Here is a 27,573-nt window from a genome sequence, read left to right on the forward strand (position 1 = left end):
TCCATAAAAGGCGCATTTATTGTCCTATGTCGCTGAAATTTTGGACAGTGAGTTAAGCTAAGCTCCTCGACATAAGTCTGCAATATGGCACAGATCGGTCCAGATTTGGATATAGCTGTCATATTGACCAATCAGCTGATTTAGGGTCTTACGCCCATAAAAGCCACATTTAAAACGAGATTTTGCTGAAATTTGGGACAGTGAGTTATGTATGGCCCTTCGACATCATTCTTCAATTTGGCCCAGATCGGTCCAGATTTGTATATAGCTGCCATATAGACCGATCACTCGATTTAAGGTTTTGGGTTCATAAAAGACGCATTTATTGTCCGATTTTGCCAAAATTTTAAACAGTGAGTTGTGTAAGGCCCTTCGACATCCTCCTTCAATTTGACCCAGATCGGTCCAGATTTGGTTATAGCTGTCATATAGACCGATTTCTCGATTTGAAGTTTTGGGCCTATAAAAGACACATTTATTGCCAGATTTCGCCGAAATTTGGGACAGTGAGTTGTGTAAGGCCCTTCGACATCGTTCTACAATTTGGTCTAGATCGGTCTAGATTTGTATATAGCTGCCATATAGACCGATCTCCCGATTTGAGATTTTGAGCCCATAAAAGCTGGATTTATTGTGGGATTTTGCCAAAATTTTAAACAGTGAGTTGTGTAAGGCCCTTCGTCATCCTTCTTCAATTTGGCTCAGATCGGTTCAGATTTGGATATAGCTGCCATATAGACGGATATCTCGATTTTATGTCTTGGCCCCATAAAAGGCACATTGAAAATCCGATTTCACTGAAATTTGCAACAGTGACTTATTTTAGGCTTTTCGACGTCCGTGTCGTATATTTGGTCCTAATAGGAACATATTTCGATATTGCTGCTGTGGGGAGTAAGGTATGCATTTTTCACCGGTTATTGACAAAACGTGGTTTACATATATACCCGAGGTGGTGGATATCCAAAGTTCGGCCCGGCCGAACTTAACGCCTTTTTACCTGTTCATCGTGCTATGGCGAAATGTGGTTAATATATATATTCGAGGTGGTGGGTATCCAAAGTTCGTTCCTGCCAAACTTAATACATTTTTAATTGTTTACTGTCATTTGTTTCCTATGCCATGTTCAAAACTGTTATTCGTGCTTCACGCCAAAATCTTAAATCCCAAAGTTATAACACATTGACAGCACACAAGCTTAAATTTTATCTAAAACAAATGAGGCCAATCTCCGTTTACCTTTGATTAATAAAAAAAATATACGTTTTAGCGTTATCTCCTTTACATGCAGCCATCTTTGTCCATGAATAACAATAACAAAAACAACCACAAGAACAACAACAACAATAACACTAACACTAAATAAATAAATAAAAAACAAATGCCTTCTCTCTGGGCGTATCTGCAAAGCCAGCACACATACATACTTATTATCACATTACAAAAATGGTTGGAAAAATTCAGTTTTAGCATTCGTTGGGGTCGACTTCAACTGGCTTTGTTGGTTTTCTTTTCAAGCTTAAATCCAATGGTGAAAACCCTTTTTTTTTGTAGCAGTGGCTGCTGAAGCTGGTGTAAATAAAAATTGCTGTTTGTAACTCTTTTTTTTTGTTGTTTTTGAGTAATTCACAGAAAATGTTCATCAGTTATTTTGTTGGTGTTTTTTGTTTCTCCTCTTTTTTTTTTTTGCAATGTTAGCAATTGTGGTCTTAGTCATTGTAAAACTGTGATTTTCCACTTTGCAAATAAAAAGCCAATTGCCTTTTTGCTTTGTTTGTTGGCTTCATTCTGTGCTGGGTGCGAGCGATTTGTGTTCATAGTCCGCGTAGTTGCTGTTCTCCGGTATCTGTGAATTTATACCGGCTGCGCATAAATATTTCAAGAACAAAGCAAACAAACCCCAACTGCTTGACTGACTGACTGACTGGCTGACTGACTGCCTGACTGTATACTAATATTAATTATAATTGTTATTATTTTATGTCAGAGTTGTAGTTGTGGTTCGTTTTTTCTTTTTGTTTGGTGTTTACACAACATCAATACCCTGCCGCTGCTGCTGCTGCTGCTACAACCGGTCTCAATTGTTGCGATTTAAGAAGTTCTTTTTTTAATTATGGTTATTTCAGGTTTTCTTTCCATGTATATGGTACTTTATATTCAATTTGGGTATACTAAGCATATTTTGTACAAAACAACACTGATGATATTTGGAGACTTCCTCCTATCGAAAAGAGTAATGACCCATAATTGCTAGTGAAGAAATTAAAGTGTCGGCATAAGATAATGTATTTAAAATATCACAGGTAAAAATACGCAAATATAGACCGGGTCGAATCTTATATACCTTCCAAGCTGGACCAGAACTGGAAAGCTATCCGAATATTTTTCTACCCTCCACCAACGGATGGAGATAAGCGATCTGATCTGAGATCCAATATCTGAGATATGTCATTGATCTGGCAGATCCCTAAAATTGATGGCCATATAGATCGTTCAGCCGATTTGGGGTCTTAGGCCCATAAAAGCCATATTCCGATTGTGCTGAAATTTGGGACAGTGAGTTGTGTTAGGCCAGTCGATATATTTCTTTAATTTGGCCCAGATCGGTCCAGATTTGAATATAGCCGCCATATAGATCGATCTCTCGATTTAAGGTTTTGGACACATAAAAGGCGCATTTATTGTCCCATGTCGCCGTAATTTGGGACAGCGAGTTGTGTTAGGCTACTCGACAACTTTCTGCAATTTTTCACAGATCGGTTCAGTTTTGGATATAGCTGCCATATAAACCTTTCTCTAGATTTAAGGTCTTGGGTCCATAAAAGGCTCATTAATTGTCCGATTTCGCCGAAATTCGGGACAGGGAGTTGTGTTACTCCCTTCAACATTCTTCAACATTTGGTACAGTGAGTTGTGCTAAGCCACTTGACAATTTTATGGAATTTGGACCAGATCGGTTCAGATTTGGATATAGCTGCCATATAGACCGATCTCTCGATTTCAGGTTTTGGGCCCATAAAAGGCTCAATTATTGTCCGATGTCGCCGAAATTTGGAACGATGAGTTGCGTTATCCTTTTCAAAATCCTTCTTCAATTTGGCCTAGATCGGTTCAAATTTGGATATAACTATCATATAGACCGATTCCTCGATTTAAAGTCGTGGCCCCATAAAAGCCATATTTATTATCCGATTTTGCTGAAATTTGGGACAGTGAGATGTGTTAGGCCACTCGACAACTTTCTGCAATTTGGCCCAGATCGGTTCAGATTTGCATATAGCTGCCATATAGACCGATCTCTCGATTTAAAGTCGTGGCCCCATAAAAGGCGCATTTATTGTCCGATTTCGCCGAAATTTGGTACAGTGAGTTGTGCTAAGCCACTTGACAACTTCATGGAATTTGGACCATATCGGTTCAGTTTTGGATATAGCTGCCATATAGACCGATCTCTCGATTTAAGGTTTTGGACACATAAAAGGCGCATTTATTGTCCCATGTCGCCGTAATTTGGGACAGCGAGTTGTGTTAGGCTACTCGACAACTTTCTGCAATTTGGCACAGATCGGTTCAGTTTTGGATATAGCTGCCATATAAACCTATCTCTAGATTTAAGGTCTTGGGTGCATAAAAGGCGCATTAATTGTCCAATTTCGGCATAGTAATTCGGGACAGGGAGTTGTGTTACTCCCTTCAACATTCTTCTTCAATTTGGCCCAGATCGGTTCAGATTTGGATATAGCTGCCATATAGACCGATCTCTCGATTTCAGGTTTTGGGCCCATAAAAGGCTCATTTATTGTCCGATTTAGCCGAAATTTGGGACATTGAGTTGCGTTATGCCTTTCGACATCCATTTTAAATTTGGCCCAAATCGGTTTAGATTTGGATATAACTGCCATATAGACCGATCTCTCGATTTCAGGTTTTGGGCCCATAAAAGGCTCATTTATTGTCCGATGTCGCCGAAATTTGGGACAGAGAGTTGCATTAGGCCCTTCAACATCCGTGTCGTATGTGGTTCAGATCGGTCTATATTTGGATATGGCTACCAAAACGACCAATATTTTTTCCACAAAATTGAACAAAGACTTGTACTTATTAGGTCATTCAATATCCGTGTCGGATTTATTGCAAATCGGACCATTTTGCGATCTAGCTGCTATAGGGGCATAAACTATGCATTTTTTACCAGATTATGACGAAAGGTGGTTTACATATATAGCCGTGGTGGTGGGTATCCAAAGTTCGGCCCGGCCGAACTAAACACCTTTTTACTTATTTTTTTTTTTTTTCTTTTTTAAATCTTGGCCAAGATTGGCTTCGTTTTATGCTATTTACAAAGGTATTTGGAGTTCGATTTGTTTCTCTATCTGTCCTCAAATGGCATATTTCTTACTATTGGGTTGCCCGAAAAGTAATTGCGGATTTTTCATATAGTCGGCGTTGACAAATTTTTTCACAGCTTGTGACTCTGTAAGTGCATTTTTTTCTCCTGTCAGCTATCAGCTGTTACTTTTAGCTTGCTTTAGAAAAAAAGTGTAAAAAAAGTATATTTGATTAAAGTTCATTCTAAGTTTTATTAAAAATGCATTTACTTTCTTTTAAAAATCCGCAATTACTTTTTGGTCAACCCAATAGTTTTTTTTCGATTCTATTCCACTGTAAGACGTCAAATCGGAAGATTGGCTTACATGGCAGCTTTGTTAGGTAAGAAACCAATCGCGACCATACTTGGTGTAGGCATTGAAAATCATAACAAAACATCAGCAGCAAGTTTCATCAAAATAGAATAATTAATGCCCTCTTTAGAGGGCGGAATAAAAATCTGGAAATTCATATGGGAACAATAGCAAGTAAAATCCATTCTGAACCATAATGGAAGTGGTTGTTGGAAATCATAACAAAACACTATGCACAAAACTGTATCCAAATCGTAAAATATATGCGCCCTCTAGCGGCTTATAAGGGAGCTATATCTTATCACAGACCTAATTGGGTAATATACAGACTCCCCTTATAGGAATCATTTATGCATAAAATCAGAAGCCTTGCTTTACTCCTTCGAAGTTAGCGTACTTTCGATAGACTGACAAAAGGAAGGACATATAACAGATGGACGGACGGACGGACGGACGGTTTACAAAACTTTGTTGTGTCTCAGAGCAAGTTTGCAATTGCTTACAAACCAAATGCAGAATTTGTATTGGGTTGCCCAAAAAGTAATTGCGGATTTTTGAAACAGTAACAGCTGATAACTGACAGAAGAAAGAATGCAATCACAGAGTCACAAGCTGTGAAAAAATTTGTCAACGCCGACTATATGAAAAATCCGCAATTACTTTTTGGGCAACCCAATACATTTCCATGCCATGGTGGAGGGTATACAAGAATTTAAAAATCTAATTCCCTTACTTTACCATTGCTGGTTTCCTCCATTTATCTAGATGCGTATCCCTCAGTTAGTTGTTTTTCCGCCCCACACACAAAATAACAGCAATAATTCTTAGCATACGCCTACCATTCCTAAATAGCTTATATGCTCGTACACATTCCCAACGTGTTTTACTCAAAAGGTAAGCTTTACAAATTATTTAACATTCCAAGCCACAAAGAAAGGAAATAAATTCCTTTGGAAAATTTTAGCTATTTAAATAATTTCCAAATTTAAATGCGCCTAGGCTATGAGAACCGCTATGGGAATAGCAATCGATAGACATTCTCCCCTTCAGAAAAATAAGAAGAAGAGCACAGCTCACATACTCAGGCTTTTCGAAATTTTTGTCTTAAGAACCTTTTGTGTTGCGTTTCGTTGTTAAGCATTGAGAAGAGAAATTTGCTATTGTTGCGCCTCGTATGTTGTTTCAAACATTCTAAGCATTCCCATAATCCTTTGAACTTTTTAAGTTTCTTCGAAAAAAAAAAAAAACAAAAAAATATGAAATGATTTTTCCAAAATACCCTTTCTCAAAGAAACTAATCAATAGGAGCTTAAAGAGGTGAGGTCCGGGCGGTTGGTCATGGCTCTTACCTGCCACCAAGCAATACCAGCAGCACTCAAGCATATTTCGCTATCGGCCTTCAGCACAAAAAGTATTTGGCTTACCCAAAAATGTGATTTTGCCTTCACACATGTCCCTGAAGAGAAATCGAGAGCACAACTAAAAGAGTCCACCTACAATAGGAAAGGCATTGCCCTTGATGTCTTGTCTTCCCCGCCGCTTTATAAGCAAAGCAAAGCAATAAAAAATACATGCTGCTGAAACGAAAACATCAAGGAATAGAGCAAACATTGAAAGCAAAGCAATTTAGAATAATTTTTTTTGGGGGGTTTCTTTTTTTTTCCAACACTTTGAAGAGCTTTAGAGAGTCAAAGAAAGAGTAATTCTCTGATAGCCGGAATAAAAAAAAAACAAGAGAATGGAAAGAAGAGTTTCTTTAATGTTGGTGCTCTTACAGGGAAGAACTCAAGCCAAAGGCTTTTTTGCCATGCAGCAACACAATTAGGGAGATATGTTAGAAAGCAGCAACAACAACAACATTACTACCAAATATATTTTCCATATGAATACCACACACACACACACACACACATGCATACAAGAAAAAATGCTATTCACTTCTACCATCACATAACCTTATCTCTGAAAGCAGGATGTTGTTGTGGGCAAAACAAGAACCAACGAATAAATGAACCAAAGAACGAATGTCCTCAACGTGATTTTCATTTCATATGTTTGGTAAGCACATTTTTAAGGTGCTTCTTCTTCTTCCTTTTCATTATCTTTTTGTTAAATGAGAAATGTTTTATGAGTGTATATGTGTGTATACGTTGTATATTCGCCCCTCCGTCCTTTTGCTCATTGTCTTTGCTTTTCAAAACAAAAACAAAAGCAAAAACAAAGTATGATTCTGATGTCAAAGGAAATACACAGAAATGCTTTCTCCTCTTTGTGAAAAAACGCGCTCACTTTGTTTTTATATCGTTTTGTTTTTGTTTTTTCTTTTTTCATTTTTCCTTGCTTTTTTATGTAACATTTTTATTCTCTTAAATGCAGAGTGAGCATAAAAAATTGAGGGAAAAACAACAACACGGGACTTAAAGCCACATAGAAAGTAAACAAACAACAACAAGGTCGACAACCATCAACATCAAGTTGGCAGCCGCATACGTTACAGACATTCGGGTATTCTTTTGAGGCGGCAGGGTATATACTGTAGAGAGAGAGAGAGAGAGAGAGAGAGAGAGAGAGAGCGAATCCCGGCAATGCCATATTTTGGTACAAAGGTGGAGATGGGGAAATATTCATAATATTATGGCAAAGTGAAAAACCTAAAAAAGTCACAGTAAAAGTGAAAATTAAGGAAATTTTGTGAAGATATTTGAATTTTTTCCTACATTTGAGTGAAAACTAAGGATTATGTTTGCATATATCGGAATTTTTCTGACATGTGATTTTTGTAAATTGCTAATTTGTCCATGAAAATTCCAATAAGGAACAGGGGCAAACTTATCAAATACCAATGTGTGCTGTCCCATTCAAATTTCGGCTCAACGACTAGGGGCCCTATGATCGAGTCTGAACGGTGTGCCACAGTGCGATATATCTTTGGGGAAAAGTTTTTACATGGCATAGTACCTGACAAATGTTACCATTAAGAGGGGATAACAACAGCTGAACATTTTTTCTGATGTTTTCGCCGGGATGTGATATTTTAGAGAATTTTGTTAAACGTCTTTCGATTTTTCAAAAGAAAATAAAGGATAATAATTGCGCCCTCTTGCGGTATTAGCAGTCAAAATGGGAAAACGGTTTATATGGAAGCTATATTAGATCCGCTTACAATTGCGCCCTCTAGTGGTCCAGTAAGTTTAAACAGGAAAATGGTTTATATAGGCGCTATAAAAAGTCATGGAACGATTTATACCGAACTTGTCATGACAAAACACTACCCACAAAATATCAGCCAAATCGAATAATTCAGCTGATATTTTAGCGGCCCAGAAAGTTTTAACGGGTTAAGGATTTATATGGAAGCTATATCAGGTAAAGACCAATATGAACCATACTGAGTGTGGATGTGGAAAGTCATAAAAAACACCATGTGCATAATTCGATTTAAAATTGCGCCCTCTAGCGGCCCAAAAAATAAAATCCGGTGTTCAGTTTGTATGGAAGCTATATCAGGTGATTGACCGATTTGGATCATACTTGGCATGGATAGTGGAAATCATAACAATACACAATGTGCGTAAATTCAGCCGAATTATATAATGATTGCGCCCTCTAATGGCTCAAAAACAAAATCGGGATATCAGTTTGTGTGGGAGCTACATCAGATTTAAGATTGATTTTGACCATAGTTGGAGTGGATATTGAGAGTCATAACCAAAGACAACGTTCAAAATTTCCACCAAATCGATCAAATAGAGGCTCAAAAATTAATTCAAGAGATTGGTTTGAATGGGAGCTATATCAAGTTATGAACTGATTTGAAAGTCGTAACAAACACCATGTGCAAAATGTCAACCAAATCGTGTAATAATTGCGCCTTCTGGAGGCTCAAAAATGTATAAGGGGATATTGGTTTTAATGGGAGCTATATCAGGTTAAAAAACGGCTTGGATCATACTTGACATGGTTATTGGAGATTATAACAAAGCACCATAAGGATAATTTTAACAAAATAGGGTGATAATAGCGCCCTCTAGAGGCTCAACAATTAAATCATTAGACCGGTTTATATGGTGACTATATCAAATTATGAACCGATTTGTATCATTACTAGGCGTGGATGTTCGAAGCCGTCACAAAAAATTGGATAAAAATATTGCGCCCTCTAGCGGATTTGTGTAGCAGCTACATCAAGTTATGGAGGGCACTATAGCACAGAGGTTAGCATGCCCACCTTTGATGTTGTAGGCTTGGATTGGAATCCTGGCGAGAAAATCGGAAAAAAAGTGCAGCGATGGTTATCCTCTTCTAATGCTGGGGACATAAGTGAGGTGCTGTACCATCTGGTATAGCAGCCAGGTAAAAACTTCTCCTCAATATGGTGTCGCACTGCGGCACGCCGTTCGGACTCGACTATAAAAATAAGATCCCTTGTCATTTAGCTTAAACTTGAATGGGACAGCACTCATTGATATATAAGAATTATGCCCTTGTTTGTTCATGGAAGAATCCAATAGGGGCAATATCAAGTTGGGGACATATATGGGCGGCACTTGTCATGGCTATAAGAAGCCATAAAAAAACACAAGGTGAAAAATTTCAAGCGAATCGCATAATAGTAGCGACCTCTAGCGGCTCAAAAAAGCAAATCGGGACATCATTTTGTTTGGGAGCTATATCAGCTATTATTGGCCCATTTCGACCATTCTTGAAATGGTCGTTAAAAGTCATATCACCACCACTACCAAAATTTCGTCCAAATCACATTATAACTGTGCCCTCTAGCGGCTCAAAAAGCAAATTTGGGAGATCGCTTTGTATGGGAGCTATAAAAATTTATTGAGAAAACTATATAAGTTGATGGATCAAATTGGAACATACTAAACATGGCTGTTAGATATCATCATAAAATGCCACGTGCAAAATTTCAGCCAAATCGGAAACCGCCTTTAGAAATTCCAGAAGTTTTATCGTACGATCGGTTTATATGGCAGCAATATCAAAACATGGACCAATTTGGCCCATTTAAAATTCTAACGGACCTTCATCTACGTATTAGCAATAAAGATGTTTTAAGCTTTATCCAAAAGTTTTTGCTATATTTGAGGTGAATATGAATCAAAAATATAAAAAAATCTATATCAGACTTTGTTAAAATTGCGTATCAGCTGCACTTTAAAATAAAATTATTTCATCATATTGTATGCCAGAAATATTTGCTATGTCTATGGTTATGGTCAGTGGAAAAAGAAATACCACAAAGTTCGTTACACCAATAATTTGGAAAATCTCTAACAATCACTAAAAATATATTTTTTATATTATATGTATTGGATATGGGTGCGTATGATTACTGTTTGACAATAACGCTGATAAATACCATACGTCATACGCCACCCTGGCCACTCATTTTTCATATACGTAAAAATATTTGATAAAAAAAAATCATTTGCGAATACAATCGGTAAAACCTTTTTACACCACCATAGGATAGACGGTAAATTCATTAAGCAAATCCGTTTGTAACGCACCGAAGTATCTATTTCCGACCCTACAAGGTAGATATATTTCTGATCGTCGTAAAATTCTAAGGCGATTTAACGATGTCCGTGTGTCTGTCCGTTTGTGTGACCGTCCTTTGTAATCACGCTACAGTCTTTAAAATTTGAGACATTGAAGTGAAATTTTGCACAGACTTGTATTTCTTCCATACGCATGTTAAGTTCATGAATGGGCTTAATCGGACTATAGTTGAATATAGCTGTCATATTGACCGAAATGGCGATTTAAGGTCTTAGGGCCATAAAAGACGCATTCTTTGTCCGATTTCCCGAAAATTTGAAACAGATTTCGCTGAAATTTGCCACAGTGAGTTTTAGTGCGCAGTATCTCCTTTTGGGCAAACAGAGAATATTTAATAACACCTGTTGTGCTATTGGAGCTATATCAAGTTTTAGTCCTTTTCGGACCATAAATGAATCCTGAAGTCACAAGTCATTGTGTGATATTTCAGTTCATTCGGATAAGAATTGCGCCTTGTAGGGGTTCAAGAAGCAACATCGGGAGATCGGTTTATATGGGAGCTGTATCAGGCTATAGATCGATTCAGACCATATAAGACACGTATGTTAAAGGTCATGAGAGAAGTCGTTGTACAAAAATATCTTCCAAATCGGATGAGAATTGCGCCCTTTAGAGGCTCAAGAAGTCAGGATCCCATATCGGTTTATATGGCAGCTATATCAGGTTATGTACCGATTTGAGCCATACTTATCACGGTTATTGGAAGTTATAACAAAACACCTCATGCCAAATTTCAGCCAAATCGGATGAGAATTCCGCGTTCTATGGACTCAAGAAGTTAAGATCTAAAATCGGTTTTATGTGACAGCTATATCAGTATCAAAACACCACGTGCAAGTTTTCAGTCAAATCGGACAAGAATTGCGCCCTCTAGAGGCTCCAGAAGTCAAGACCCAAGATCGGTTTATACGGTAGCTATACCAAAACATGGTATTACTTCCAACGACTCAGCGCAGTTGTTGGAAGTAATACCAAAACAACACGTGCAAAATTTCAGTCGAATCGGATAAGAATTGATCGGTTTATATGGCAACTATATCAAAAAATGGACCAATTTGGCCCACTTACAATCCCAACCGACCTACATTAATAAAAAGTATCTGTGCAAAATTTTAAGGGGCTAACTTTACTCCTTCGAAAGTTAGCGTGCTTTCGACAGACAGACGGACGGACAGACGGACGGACGGATAGACGGACGGACAGACGGACGGACAGACGGACGGACAGACGGACAGACGGACGGACAGACGGACGGGCATGGCTAGATCGATTTAAAATGACATGACGATCAAGAACATATATACTTTATGGTGTCTCAGACGCATATTTCGAGTATACCACCATCCTATGGTGGAGGATATCAAAACTGTCCTGATCGGAACATATTTGGATATATTTGGCATATAGACCCATTTGCCGATTTTGGGTCTTAGGCACATAACATGCGCATTTATTACCCGATTTCTTTGAAACTAAAAAAACAGTGAGTTCTATTACGACTTCCGACATATGTTCGAATATATTCAAGTTTATATATAGCTGTCATAAAATACGATCTTCCACTTAAAACTAAGTATCTGGTGGCCGCCCACACCCAAACACTCTTAAACGGGCACGTAGACCCATTGCGATAACATGGGATAGCAGTAGAGTAAAAATATTTTGAATTGTTTGTTTGTTCCCCATAAATTCGAAAATGGCTTAACGGATTTTCTTGAAATTTTTACCGATTAATTTTTTAAAACGGAATGGAGAGCAATATAGGATTCAAAAAACAATTCTTTTTGCAGCAGAATTCGAAATATGCATCAAAATATTGGAGCAGGTGGGACCACCCTAAAACCACCTCCCCTCCACCATTTCAACCGATTGAGGCAATATATGGTAAACGAATGCAAGTTAATTGAAAGTAGATTACGAATGTGAAATTTGAATTTGTCCCACACTCCATAAACCACTTTAAAAACCCCTTCAAATCGACGCAGAGGACTATCGGGACAATATGGGCCCCAAATCAAAGATATTTGGCATAAAACACTTCTCAGGAGTGCCATTTCTGCCTCTAAACGGAAAAGTAGACCCATAGAACGGGATGGAACCCAAATGCATATGAGTATAGAAAATGGATTTTTTTAACAAAATTTGGCACTAAAAACTGGGGATACCACTGCACTAAAATCCCCCCTCCCCAAAAGCAAAAATTGCAAATTTTGCCAATGAACATTCCACTAAGGAACAGGGGCAAACTTCTCAATGAGTTCAGTTCGATTAAAGTTTTAGCTCAATAATAAGGGGCCTCATTTTTATAGCCGACTGCGAACGGCGTGCCGCAGTGCGACACCTCTTTGGAGACAAGTTTTTCATGGCATAGTACCTCACAAATGTTGTGAGCATTAGGAGGGGAAAACCACCGCTGAAAAATTTGTTCTGATGGTCTCGCCAGGATTCGAACCTAGGCGTTCAGCGTTATAGGCGGACATGCTAACATCCATCCATCCATCCCCAAAAGTTTATCAAAAGAAAAAGTAGTGTGATTGGGGTAATATTGGACTCAATTGGAAGGTATTCACGAATGGAGTAAAAATTTGGATTCCAAATTCAGGAGTAAGCATGGGGGCCGCAAAATAATCCCCAAAATAACATGTGGGCCGATCAAGACAATATGGGATTCATATTAAAAGGTTATTGGTAGTGGAATGCGATACTGCTTTTAATATTCGATATCAAATGTCTGGGGGCGGCTGCCTGACTCAGAAAAAAAAACAGAAATTAAGGGCAATCGAGATAGTATGAGACTTAAATGGAAGGTCTTTGAAAGTAGAGTACGAATATTAAATGCTTGGATATTTCTGAATTCGAGATCACAGTCATAGATCTCTCAACGAGAGAAAATTCACCTGTTCTGAGTGCCGAAGAGAATTGTAGAGCGGACGAGCTTATGAGACTTAGGGGAACTGGAATCTGTGGGTGCCTTTGGCGACATGTAAGCTAAGTGTACACCAGGAAGGCCGAAGGGCACAAATAATAGATTGTGACCCCCACTTTGTCACAATCTTTTATTTGTGCCATTCAGCACTATAAAATTATGTGCCCTAATCTAGACTTCAAGAAGTCTACAGCTTTGCTGTCGCTGGTTAGAATAGACGTCTCACACCCAAACATGCCAATAGACTGAAGGTAGCAAGTAAAGATTTTTGCAGAAGCTTGAGGCAACCGAGGGAGAGGAGACTATAAGTCATCCGCTGCGTGTGTGTTTGTCTGTGTCTCTCATAGGTAATCAAAAGGAGCCTTACTTAGATTCTAATTTCTTTTTCTTGAATTTTCGTATGTGGTTTGGCTTTTAAAGCGATCTGGATGGTTCAACGATAGCAACTAAAAGGCATCCTCCTTCTTCTGTTCCTGTGGTATCACATTGGAAGAAATGCGGTTAGTGAGTCTGATTGCAAACATTACACATTCGAATTATCGGATGGGGAATTGCCAAGTTATTTGGTTTTTCAAGGCGATCTGGCTGGCCATATGCAAGGTAGTAGAAGCCATATTTCTTCTCTTGTTCCTGTGGTATCAAAATTTAAGAACATCGCTTTATGAGTCTGATTGCAGACTGTCAAAAACACATAACGAATTTGTGTTAAAGTGAAGGCCCGATTTCGATCCTACAGTCAAATGCCGAATGAAAATTTGTCCATGAACATTCCATTAAGTAACAGGAGAAAAATTCTCACATATCACTGAATGCTCTCAGAGTCAAGTTTAAGCTCACTGATAAGTGGCCTCCTTTTTTTAATAGCCGAGTCTGAACGGCGTGCGACATTGCGACACCTCTTTGGGGAGAGGTTTTTACATGGCAAAGTACCTCACAAATGTCGCACCCATTAGGAGGGGATAACCACCGCTGAAAAATTGTCTGATGTTCCTGCCAGGATACGAATTCAGGCGTTCAGCGTCCTTGGTGGACATGCTAACCTCTGCGCTACGGAGGCCACCACTCCTTCACTCATTTCCCTTGAATTTGATTCTCATATTGACACCTCTTTGTGAAGAAGTTTTTACATGCATTAAGAAAGGATAAAAACCGCAGAAAATTTTTTTAAGATTTTCTCGCCAGGATTCAAACTCAAGCGCTCATCGTCATAGGCGGTCATACTAACCTCTAACCGGTGGCCTCCACTGCTTCACTCAATAACCTTTAATTTGATTCTTATATTGGTGAAACGATGCCTCAGACTAATCGATTCTCAACATAATAAACAGCTCAAACTGTACTCGAACCAAAGCCTGTCATTTGAGCCTCATATAGGCCCACTCGACCAACATGCCTAATGCCAGACCCAATTATGATATATCTTAGGGAAATCACTTTCGAGTAGAACTCAATCTCTGCCGAATATGGTTCTTCCATCCGCAATATTTTGAATATTCTCATAGTTGAATAGTTAGGCTTCAATGATGCTTGCCACTTCAACCATCTGGCAATGCTCTTCAAATTCTGTTCATTTCGTTCAATGTGTTTCTGCAATAACTAAAGACAACAACAACAACAATGAAGAGGAACACATTTTCCCACAAACAAAAAAAAAACAAAAGCAACAACAAAAAACAATGGTACAAATGATGAGAAGAAGATTCGAAATATATTCACAAGCTAACACGAGCACTAACACCCATACCAACGAATTGTGTGGAAGGAAGCTGAACAGACACACTGACTACAAAAAAAAAATGAAAAAAGCGCACACACACACTCGCACTCACACTCAAGCACAACTCTCAGACAAACGAACGCCCTTGCCGCCCATGCCGCATGTCAAAATAGAATAGGACAAAAGTTTCCAAAGGACATCACAAAACATCCAACTCATACACATGGATTCACTTGAATACATAGACCCCATGTGTAAACATAACTTGTATATGCATATGTATGTGAGCATATACATTCTTACGCACATACATACAATATATGAGCATATACGTACACTTATGTAAGTACACAAAACCGTGAACAAAGCATGCTGGCGAAAAAAAAAAAGACGCCACTTACGCGAAAAAATACATTCTGCCATATTTTAGCCACGTTTTGTCTTTTTTTGTTGGACCCTCCACAAAATGTTATTTCGTTCCCCTACATTTAGGCCAAAATCGATGCATTTGTGAACAGGAAAGTAATTTTGCAGGAATGGCATGGAAAAACTGACAACAAGATGCTAAATTATAGACAATTTTGCTATTCTCGTTGTTAGGGTTTGCCAAGGGTGTTTAAAAAAGAAGAAATAAAAATGTGGGCAATTCCAGGGATTTCCTAAGTAGTGAGATATATGCTTAAGGATGATTGGAGAAATAGTTCTATGAAATACTCTCGAGGCGACATCTATCGGAAAAACTTAGATTTCTTCCTAAAGATGTCCCAAGGTAATGGTGTGGTGCTAACGCGAGGACGTCGAATGTGAACATCTTTACCGACAGTAAAATTGCCATAAGGGCAATAACAACCAGGAAGGTAAGATCGCGAACAGTCATGCAGTATAAGAAGGAGATTAACGCATTTTTTGAGGATGGCAAAATCAGCATCGTTTGGGTGCCAGGCCATAACGGAGTAAGGGGGAATGAAAGGGCAGACGATTTGGCGGTGAAGGCCAGAGGACTGCTGACTATGGTGTGGTGCTAACGTCGAGTGTGAACATCTTTACCGACAGTAAAATTGCCATAAGGGCAATAACAACCAGGACGGTAAGATCGCGAACAGTCATGCAGTGTAAGAAGGAGATTAACGGCTTCTCTGAGGATGGAAAAATCCTCATCGGTTTTGTGCCGGGCCATAACGGAGTAAGGGGAAATAAAAGGGCAGACGATTTGGCGGTAAAGGCTAGAGGACTGCCGTCAATAAACTTGGTTAACCCGAAGCCTTTCGGGTCGCCGCAGTCCGAGTTAAGAGAATGGGCGAAGAATGCGTATGCAACATTGCGGAACAGAAAAACGGTCGTTAGATCGGTGAAAATCCTATGGGGGTAACCAGATCGTGAGAAGACGAGGCTACTACTGAAAGGAAGTAAGAAGGAGGTCAGTATAGCTATGGGTATCATAACGGGACACATAAGATTACGATTTCACTTATGTAGAATCGGTGCGACAAGGAATGGCATGTGGAGGGCATGCGGGGAAGATGATGAGACGTTGGAGCATTTCCTTTATTCTTGCCCGGTTTTCGCGTCTAACAGATACCGGCATTTAGGTGGGGACATTAGGACACCGGCACTTAAGTGGGGACACAATAGCAGACATGATCCAACATAGGGGAGTGGTATTGAAAACAATGAAGGATTTTGTAAATAGCACGGATTACCTAACTTAAAAATTTTCTTTTAGAGGTTACTTTATAGACTTTAGAGCGCGCAACAAGCCATAGTGGCATGGAGCGGATTAATATCTGCACCCTCTTTTCAATCCAACCTAACCTAACCCAACCTATGTTTGCTTTAAGTGGCAGTCTGCAATTAGACTCACTTAGACATGTTTCTCTAAAGGAACAGGAGAAGTAATATGGCTTATAAATCCTACCTTTAAGCCCAATAACTTTTGAATATTCACATCTAAAATAAGGACCTAGAGTGGAACTGCTTCTTGGCAGTGCAGGACATTCGCAGAACAGGTGTTCTACAGTTTCCTCTTCTTCGACGTTCTCACAGCTTCTTCCACCTATGTCTTCCAGCATGTTTTTCGACCAGATAGTGATCTGTAATGACGGACACAATAACTGAGTCCTCTGTTCTAGCCAACAACAGCATAGCGGGAGACGTTTTTAGAGGTGTATATTGGCCCACACAATTTTGAAGCGTTCACAGCCCTCAGTTTTTAACCATCCGTCATTTGTTGCCCTTCAAGTCAAAGACTTAGCCTTGTTAAGACTTAGCTTACAGATCCCCAGAGGCATACCCGCAGATTCCAGGTTCCCAAGAATATGTGAGACTGTTCAGCAAGTCTAGCAAGCTTATCCGCTCTACAATTCTCTGGGATATTTCTGTGTCCCGGCAGTATGTACAGGTAAGATTCACATTAAGAAATCTGCGCCATTTGGGGGATGGTTTTGTATACAGAAATATTTTCCCCAGAGATTTAATGGCTTTGGACATTATCTTTGGACATCGTCTCTGGACATTATACTCGTATGTAAGCCATTCCCACACTTCTTTAATTGTAGGACCACCGCTTGATAAACCTTTGTCATATTACCAATCCCAGTTCGTTGGAGTACAACCCAAAGCCCGCATGGCCGTCTAGTCTGCAGCCATCAGTATAGAATATTGCAGGAATATTGTGGTTCCAATGGGTTTTATCAGGAAAAGTGGTACAGTCCTTCCATCAAATAGCGGCTCAGATAATGTGTAATCCACACTGCCTGGAAAATCAGGCATTGTATCAAGAATAGCACAGTGTTCGTAGCCGATACAAAATGGGATCGAATCGAAAAAAACTATTTTAAAACAAATGCTTTGAGAACAAATGGAGTTAACTCTTTGAAATTCAAAATGGTTAGAGCTGAGGTGTAATCGACATCATGTGCAAAATTTCAAGGCCATAGGAGGACCAGGCGCGTAAGGCCCTAAAGTTGGTCACCTCGAAAAATTGTTCGGTTTATTTGTGGTCCGATTTTCAAAATTTTGCTAAATAGTGTCCAAAAATTCCCACAGTAAAGCTTGCTTGAGATAAACAGTACCTCCCTTGGTTTCGGGGATATTCGAATTTTACTTTTTAAAATTCTGTCCGAGATTGGCTATGTATTTGGCTTTGGGCTTTGGAGACAAAATTTACAGTATCGAAAGAGAATCAACGAAAGAGGGTTTGGCAGTAAACGGAGATAAGACAATGTGGATGATATCAACTGCCACAAAGCCTTATAAACCCTAACAGATAAAGAAAATGGAGAAAGTGGTGAACTACAACTTTGATATAGTCGGCAACTTTATCTGCTCAGTTACGGAGGCAACAAATGGCACCAGTTTTGAAATAAAACGAAGCATGATATAGGCTAACAGATGTTACAGATGGGGAGCAAATCCATCTTTCGACAGACGAAGATCACTATACAAGACACTTATACTGTACAAGACACTTATACTACATAAGACACTTATAATACTGTTGAATGGTCCCGACACATGGGTACTTGCGAAAGCCGATGAAGTGGCGCTTGGAGTGTTTGAGAGAAAAATCCTTCGTAATATATATGGGCCAGTCTGCGTTAATGGAGAATAAAGGTGTCGTATGAATCACGAGCTGTATGACGACGATAGCTAAACGCATCAAACTACAATGGTTGCGATGGATAGATCATGGATCCGCCATGGATCGCATATGTCAAGGTCTTTGGCCGATACCTCTTTATAGACAAACAATGGGTAATGGATAAGAATTGCTACCCCATTGGTGCTATAACAGGTTATGGACCGATTCGGCCCAAACTTGGCTTGGAGGTTTGTGACATTGTTGAAGTCATTTCAGCCAAATCCGATAAAAATTGTGCCCTCTAGGAGCTTAAGAAGTGCAAACGGGAAATCGGGAGCTGTATCAGGTTATTGATCGATTTAGGCCATACTTGGAGAAGTCATTGTGAAAATTTTCAGCCGAATTGAATAATTGTTGCGCCTTTTAGAGGCTTCGGAAGATTTGACTTCTGAAGCCTACTGCGCCTTTTATTGGGCCAAGACCTTAAATCGAGCGATCGGTCTATATGGGTGCTATATCCAAAGCTGGGCCAATCAAGGCCAAACAGAAGAAGGATGTCGATTGGCTTAGCTCAACTTACTGTCTCAAATTTCAACAAAATCGGATAATAAATGTGGCTTTTATGGGACTATATCAAGATATGGTCCGATATAGCCCATCTTTGAACTTAACCCGCCTATGGACAAAAAAATAATCTGTGGATAGTTTTAACTTAATATCTTTATTTGTAAAGACTGTAGCATGATCTCAACAGACAGACGGAGGGACAGACGGACGGACAGACGGACGGACAGACAGACGGACAGACTGATGGACAGACGGACGGACAGACGGACGGACAGACGGACGAACAAACTACTCTACGCCAGATTAAATTTCACTAGAACACCTCTTTCCTAACTGGTCCTAGAATATTTCAATTCTTGGGCTACCCATTCGTTGTTAATGGAGCGTTCATAGGCGTTCATTTGTTTTGGCATGGTTCAGATCAAACCATATTTAAATTTTTCTCGAATAATGATCATTCACCCACAAACGTTTTTTTATCCGATTTAATTGAAGTTTGACTTCTTGAGCCTCTACACGGCGCAATTCTTATCCGATTCAGCAATTCAGCTGAAATTGTGTATGAAGGGTTGTATTATGACTTCCAACATCAATGCCAAATTTGGTCTAAATCGGTTAATAACCTGATGTAGCTCCCGATTATACTTCTTGACCCTATAGAGGGCGCAATTCTTATATCGATTTGACTGAAAATTGGCACAACGACTTCTCCCATGAACTTCAACAAGCGTGCCAAATATGGTACAAATCGGTCTTTATAAACCGATTTCCCCATATTACTTCCTAAGTTCCCATAGGGCGCAATCATTATCCGATTTGGCTCAAAATGTTGTACAATAACTTCAACTATTGTCTCCAATAGCCAAACTAAGTGTGGTCCCAATTGGTCCATATCATGGTATGGCTCCAATATCATGGCAAGAGGTACTGGGCAAAGAACCTGACAAATGCGAACCATGGCGGAGGGTATATAAGATACGGCCCGGCCGAACTTAGCACGCTTTTACTTGTTGTTCTTCATATTGATGATAAGTTTGTATCGTACTAGTGGAAAGTAAGGCTTTCTTCTCTCTTACTGCGCTAAGGAGAGTTAGAGCACTTATTGGGCCCTGTTTTAAAACAAAAGCGAGCTCTACACCGTACTCAAAAGTCTTTGGGTGTGTTTGGCACCTTAATCAATTTGACATAGGTGTTGATGAAGCTACATGGCGTATGAGAAATCATGATCCACTAGCCAGTCAAAGTATTTTGAATAACAGCACACACATGCCTAACTGTTAAAAGTTCTTTGCTATGCTACTCTATGAATCGAGAGCATTGAAAAAGAGCTCGAACTAGTATATGTTCGAAAAACCACAAAATTTTTTTTTAATTTTTGCCACTTCCAATGTTTTTCCTCTTTACGTCATGGACTCAGTCGATCAACATCAATATCAAGCGAATATCTATTACCAGGTATCTACTGCAGGTAGACCACCATGCCGCTAAGGGTGGCATATGACGCCGAAACCCCGGCGTGAATTCAGAACAATTTTTCAGCAGTGGTTTTCTCTTTACTAATGCTGGCTGCATATGTGAGGTGTACTGCCATGATAAAATGCTGTCGCACAGTGGGTTAGGAAACAAAATAAGTGGAAATAAGTCTGCCCTTTTAGAGATATCTTCATAAAATTTTACATAGATAAGGTGATAACCAATTTATGTGAAAAATTTCAGGGCCCCAGAAGTTTCAAGGGCCCATTATTGGGCCTTCAAAGTTGGTCACCTTGGCCCTACAAAATTCTGTTCGGGCAGTCAAAAGCGCATTTATGGTCCGATTTTCAAAATACACTTTTGTGCAAAATAAAATTCAAATTGAAAATATCATAAAACCAAAACTACTAAAGATATCGTTCTAATTTTTCACAAATTTGTAGATGAATATCATTTTAAAAAAATGAGTTAAAATTTTGGCCACATTTCTTGATGCAAACACCCAAAATCCCCATCCTGGGAAAAGATGTTTGAAAAAATTCTCGTTTTTTAGTAAAATGTCCGTAGAGACCTCAATCCTTAGATGGGGCAAAAAATTGTTTGTATGCAATTAGTTATTACTTGGGGCAATGGAAATATGTTGGGGGGTCTCAGCTTTGCGTTTGAGAACTCAAAGTTTTTTCCTTTTTTTTTTAAGTGTCAATATTGTACTTCACAGATCTCCTGTTAGAGTTAACACAGTTTATAAAATGACGCATCTACTTTAGGTTCTTCTTTATAGAACAGTAAGCAAAATTAGTATAGTTCTGGGCCAAAATTTCTGTATAGAGACGAAACAATTCACTTACACTTTTTTTACGGAGAAATGACAAAAATTGGTTTTTTCACATTTTTTGATTTTAACTCGCATAACTTTTGACTGAAGAATCGGTCCTTAGCATATATCATAACAAAAAATAGTAAATTTTATTAGCTTTTCAAATCAGTTAGGTCAGCTTTTTGTAGGAATTTTAAGAACATTCCAGCAAAAAAATTTAAAAATCGGAACAAAAATGCGCTTTTGACAACCCGAACAAAATTTTGTAGGGAAGAGGTGACCAACTTTGAAGGCCCACCAATGGGCCCCTGGAACTTCTAGGGTCCTGAAAATTTTCATTGGATATCTCCTCCGCTATAACCATGTAAAATTTTATGAAGATATCTCTATCCATTCCAAAATGGCAGCCTTATTTCCACTTATTTTTTCCCAACCCAATGGGTTGGCGTTCGGATGAGATTAAATTGAGCTTAACTTTTATCATTGAGCTTAAACTTTAATCGGACTGCACTCATTGATTGGATGGAAATAAATATCCCCCGTTCCTTAGTGGAATGCTCATAGGAAATTTCAAATTTTTTTAAACAGTGCAGGGATTGTAGGCTCGATTTCCGCCAAAGCTTTGGGTCTGTCGCTACTTTGGCATTACAAAGGACAAACAATGTCTAAGTGAGTTTAATTTCAGACTGCCAGTTTAACCTTATCTAACCTCAGCCTGGGCCCATATAAGTTAAAAACCTTATATTAATTAATTAATAATTAATGTTCGGTTTTACAAAAATTTTATATTCATCCAATATTCTCTTGAAATTTCCCACTCATCGATATGTCATGCTTTGTGATATTCAAAAGCGTTAAGGCTTAAAATGATGGCAATCTATCACGAGAATTAGTTAAGAATTAATTTTGTTTTCCTTTTTTTCCCTCATCGTTTAAATGCCATAAAAGCCACAATACGGCCTAATAAACTTTCATTATTATATGGGGCTTCTTCTTGTGTGTTTTGAGTTTTTTGCCTGTTCTCCATCGTTGTTGTCTTTATTATATTCGGTTTTTTTTTTTTTGTCATTATGTTTTCTTAAGGTGTTCCTTCCTCAATTTTACGCTTTCCAATGAGACCCATAAAATACAAGTGCTTATGGAGTAGCGGGGCCACACAATGTGCGGGTGTTATTATGGGTAGGAAGGACATTGTAGCAAGGGTTGGGTTTTAGGGGGCGTATGACTTTAGTTTAGGTAAATATTAATTTTCTTTCATTGTTTCAGCGTACGTTTTTATTAACGTTCCCTTTTTGTTGTTTTCAACGTTTTATTATATTTTTCCTCGTTTTTTGTTTGTGGCCAGGGCATTCTTTTGTATAAAAAAAGGGGGACCCATAAAATGCACGTTTCATTTGGCCTTTTCTTATTTGGTTGTTATTGTGTGCTGAGGGTCGTCGTTGTCGTTGTCATCGTAGTTGTCGGTGTAGTCACTGTGGTATTACGTCTCAAGGAAGGGCAAACTATTTTGGTATTGTCTGTGTCCTGTCAGTGTGTCACGCTTGCCGCGATATGCAGACAAATAACACACACAGCGAGTGACAATGCGAGAGAGACAGAGGGAGAGAGAGAGAGAAAGAAGGAGGTGGCATTCTAAAGAAATGCAAAGACAACAACGGTATAAGAGGCCATGGCCCATACCTTGGGTCGACATTCTCATTTGGGTAATCACTAATTACCATTAAATTGTAAAAATAAATGGGGCTTCCACTCGTTGACGTTCACTTTCGCGTTCACCGTTATACACTGTCCATGATGGTAGCAGTGGCCACAATTTCTGTTGGTGTGGGTACTCTCTCTAAGTTTCTATGAGGGCCAATGTCATTGAGGGTGGTCATCAGGGGGCTGCTTGTTGTTTCATTGAGTTTGGAATTTTAAATTATTTTAAAGTGTGGGCCACTGCATACATTTGTAAGCATGTAGATATGTGTGTGTGTGTCTACGCTTATTTAACATGCAGGCTTTTGACACTTTTGCGTGTCCCCTTAAGATATTACAACTTTCTTCTTCTTACTCCCTCAGAGACACATTCAATTTTCCCATTTGTTTGGAATATTTTGGGAATTAATTAAACCATTAACCGTAAATATTGAACAATTTTATTTTTATATCCTAGATTGAGGGTGTTTTTTGTGCAGAAATAAAAATAGTTAACCTTTAGCTAAGAGACGAAAATAAATAACAAACGTCATCAGTGGTTTTAAAATAAATTATCCTTAAAGCAAAACATAGACAAAACATTTTTTGGTCGGGAAACTGAGCTAATGGAAGACTATAGGTTAGATTAGGTAAGAGTGGCAGTCCTTTACAGACTCGCTTAGGCAATCTTAGGTCCATTGTGATACCACAGTAGTGGAGACCAAAGCTCAGACTCACTTAGGCAATTTTAGGTCTATTGTGATACCACAGTAGTGGAGACCAAAGCTTCTGGCGGGAATCGCACCCACGACCCCTGCACTGGTAATCCAAGCACGCTCCCAACTCGGCTACCGGGGCGCCCGAGTTATAACAAGTGAAAAATTGAAGATAATCAAGATTTCACTACTTCGAAAGTTAGCGTTCTTTCGAAAGACAGAGGGACGGACGGAGGGACGGACGGAGAGACGGACGGAGGGACGGACGGAGGGACGGACGGAGGGACGGACGGAGGGACGGACGGAGGGACGGACGGAGGGACGGACGGAGGGACGGACGGAGGGACGGACGGAGGGACGGACGGAGGGACGGACGGAGGGACGGACGGAGGGACGGACGGAGGGACGGACGGAGGGACGGACGGAGGGACGGACGGAGGGACGGACGGAGGGACGGACGGAGGGACGGACGGAGGGACGGACGGAGGGACGGACGGAGGGACGGACGGAGGGACGGACGGAGGGACGGACGGAGGGACGGACGGAGGGACGGACGGAGGGACGGACGGAGGGACGGACGGAGGGACGGACGGAGGGACGGACGGAGGGACGGACGGAGGGACGGACGGAGGGACGGACGGAGGGACGGACGGAGGGACGGACGGAGGGACGGACGGAGGGACGGACGGAGGGACGGACGGAGGGACGGACGGAGGGACGGACGGAGGGACGGACGGAGGGACGGACGGAGGGACGGACGGAGGGACGGACGGAGGGACGGACGGAGGGACGGACGGAGGGACGGACGGAGGGACGGACGGAGGGACGGACGGAGGGACGGACGGAGGGACGGACGGAGGGACGGACGGAGGGACGGACGGAGGGACGGACGGAGGGACGGACGGAGGGACGGACGGAGGGACGGACGGAGGGACGGACGGAGGGACGGACGGAGGGACGGACGGAGGGACGGACGGAGGGACGGACGGAGGGACGGACGGAGGGACGGACGGAGAGACGGACGGAGAGACGGACGGAGGGACAGAGGGACGGACGGAGGGACGGACGGAGGGACGGACGGAGGGACGGACGGAGGGACGGACGGAGGGACGGACGGAGGGACGGACGGAGGGACGGACGGAGGGACGGACGGAGGGACGGACGGAGGGACGGACGGAGGGACGGACGGAGGGACGGACGGAGGGACGGACGGAGGGACGGACGGAGGGACGGACGGAGGGACGGACGGAGGGACGGACGGAGGGACGGACGGAGGGACGGACGGAGGGACGGACGGAGGGACGGACGGAGGGACGGACGGAGGGACGGACGGAGGGACGGACGGAGGGACGGACGGAGGGACGGACGGAGGGACGGACGGAGGGACGGACGGAGGGACGGACGGAGGGACGGACGGAGGGACGGACGGAGGGACGGACGGAGGGACGGACGGAGGGACGGACGGAGGGACGGACGGAGGGACGGACGGAGGGACGGACGGAGGGACGGACGGAGGGACGGACGGAGGGAAGGACGGAGGGACGGACGGAGGGACGGACGGACGGAGGGACGGACGGAGGGACGGACGGAGGGACGGACGGAGGGACGGACGGAGGGACGGACGTAGGAACGGACGGAGGGACGGACGGAGGGACGGACGGAGGGACGGACGGAGGGACGGACGGACGGAGGGACGGACGGAGGGACGGACGGAGGGACGGACGGAGGGACGGACGGAGGGACGGACGGAGGGACGGACGGAGGGACGGACGGAGGGACGGACGGAGGGACGGACGGAGGGACGGACGGAGGGACGGACGGAGGGACGGACGGAGGGACGGACGGAGGGACGGACGGAGGGACGGACGGAGGGACGGACGGAGGGACGGACGGAGGGACGGACGGAGGGACGGACGGAGGGACGGACGGAGGGACGGACGGAGGGACGGACGGAGGGACGGACGGAGGGACGGACGGAGGGACGGACGGAGGGACGGACGGAGGGACGGACGGAGGGACGGACGGAGGGACGGACGGAGGGACGGTGTCTTAGACTAAGAGAATTCGGCCCGGCCGAACTTAACACTTTTTTTACTCTCCACCATAAGAGGGGGGTATAATAATTTCGTCATTCTGTTTGTAACTACTCGAAATATTCGTCTGAGACCCCATAAAGTATATATATTCTTGATCGTCGTGACATTTTATGTCGATCTAGCCATGTCCGTCCGTCTGTCTGTCGAAAGCACGCCAACTTCCGAAGGAGTAAGCTAGCCGCTTGAAATTTTGCACAAATACTTCTTATTAGTGTAGGTCGGTTGGTATTGTAAATGGGCTATATCGGTCCATGTTTTCATATAGCTGCCATATAATATATAGCTTTCATATAGCTGCCATATAAACCATATAATGATGACACTTGTGAGGTAATTACCTTAGGTAATCAGCAGTGTATAATTTCCTACTATGTGGAATCGCTCTGTGGTAAGCCGTTAGGACTCTGCAATAAATCGGAGGTCCCTTCTCAAAATGTAGAATACGGAGCACAAATTCTCAAAGTATTTTCCTTCCTAAAGTTGATAACACCCAGTTTATCATAGTTAGACTTTAACTAGGCTCTATGTGACTGCCGTAATATTAAATTGAACCACTTTGGTTAGTAAAACCTTTTAATATTGGGTTGCCCAAAAAGTAATTGCGGATTTTTTAAAAGAAAGTAAATGCATTTTTAATAAAAATTAGAATGAACTTTAATCAAATATACTTTTTTTATACTTTCTTTCTAAAGCAAGCTAAAGTAACAGCTGATAACTGAAAGAAGAAAGAATGCAATTACAGAGTCACAAGCTGTGAAAAAATTTGTCAACGCCGAATATATTTTAAAAATCCGCAATTACTTTTTGGGCAACCCATACTTTTCAAATTTCCCCCCCTCATTTCATATCGCTAGCGACCACCATATTTTCCAATTTGTGCTCTCAACTCAAAACCAATTTTCCATTTAACATTCCTTGTTAATACATTATCGTATATGTTGTTGTTGTTGATTTTTTTATTACTATTATTGTCATTATTTTGTATAGTACTTACATTTAGTTGTTGCTGTTGTTGGTGTGATTATGTTGTAGTTGTTGTGGTTGCTTTATTACTTCGAGTGACGCTATGTCGTCGTCACAAACGTCAACGTTGATGCTGAGTTATTTAAAACAGCAAAAGGTTAAACAGCGAAATGAAAAAAGAACAAACAAACGTTTGAAACGGCGTTGGCGGCTGCAATGCTAGAAATTTTTCGATATATATTTTTTTTTTAAATTTTTCTATAGTAAATTTATTCACTTAAAATTTGTTTTCTTTGTAATACTTTTTTATGTTTCAGTTATATAAACACTTGTTTTATATGTTAAAATATTTGTTTTGTTGGATCTAAAATGAAGACAAAAAGCATTTCGATTATTAATTTATTATTTTTTTTTTAGTAAAACGCAGTAAAAATATTTTTGTGCGCAATTTAATTTTTTATTGATTTTTGTTTGGAATATTGTTGGGGTTTTTAATGCAGTTTTCATAGAACAATCAAAGGTTTAACTCGAAATAAAAATTAATGGTGGGCCAGTGAGTAGTTTAAAATAAAAATACATCAGACTGATGAAGTAGAACAAGGCACCGGGACCCGATGGACTGTCAGCTATGCTGGTTATAGAACCAAATCTAGATGAAGGAGAAGGAAAACAAAAGAGTGTGTGTCTGCACGAATTAAGATCTTCAGAAGTCAGCATGAATTCCGAATAAATTTGACCAAAGAATTAAACATCAAACCGATGGCTTTGGAGCCGTAGAGCAA

The 27,573-nt window shown here is 40.9% G+C and overlaps 1 protein-coding gene across 1 annotated transcript in view; it reads right to left on the bottom strand.

Moving 5' to 3' along the window:
• The window catches only part of LOC106092082 (protein GDAP2 homolog), a 258,895-nt gene extending 231,896 nt beyond the window's left edge, over window positions 1-26,999 (bottom strand). Inside the window, exon 1 of the mRNA XM_059370520.1 lies at window positions 26,823-26,999. The gene's annotated coding sequence lies outside the window, so the exon portion shown is untranslated. The remainder of the gene's footprint in view (window positions 1-26,822) is intronic.
• Window positions 27,000-27,573: the final 574 nt, after the last annotated feature.

The sequence above is a fragment of the Stomoxys calcitrans genome, chromosome 5 (genome assembly GCF_963082655.1).
Source record: "Stomoxys calcitrans chromosome 5, idStoCalc2.1, whole genome shotgun sequence".
Classification (NCBI taxonomy): Eukaryota; Metazoa; Arthropoda; class Insecta; order Diptera; family Muscidae; genus Stomoxys; species Stomoxys calcitrans.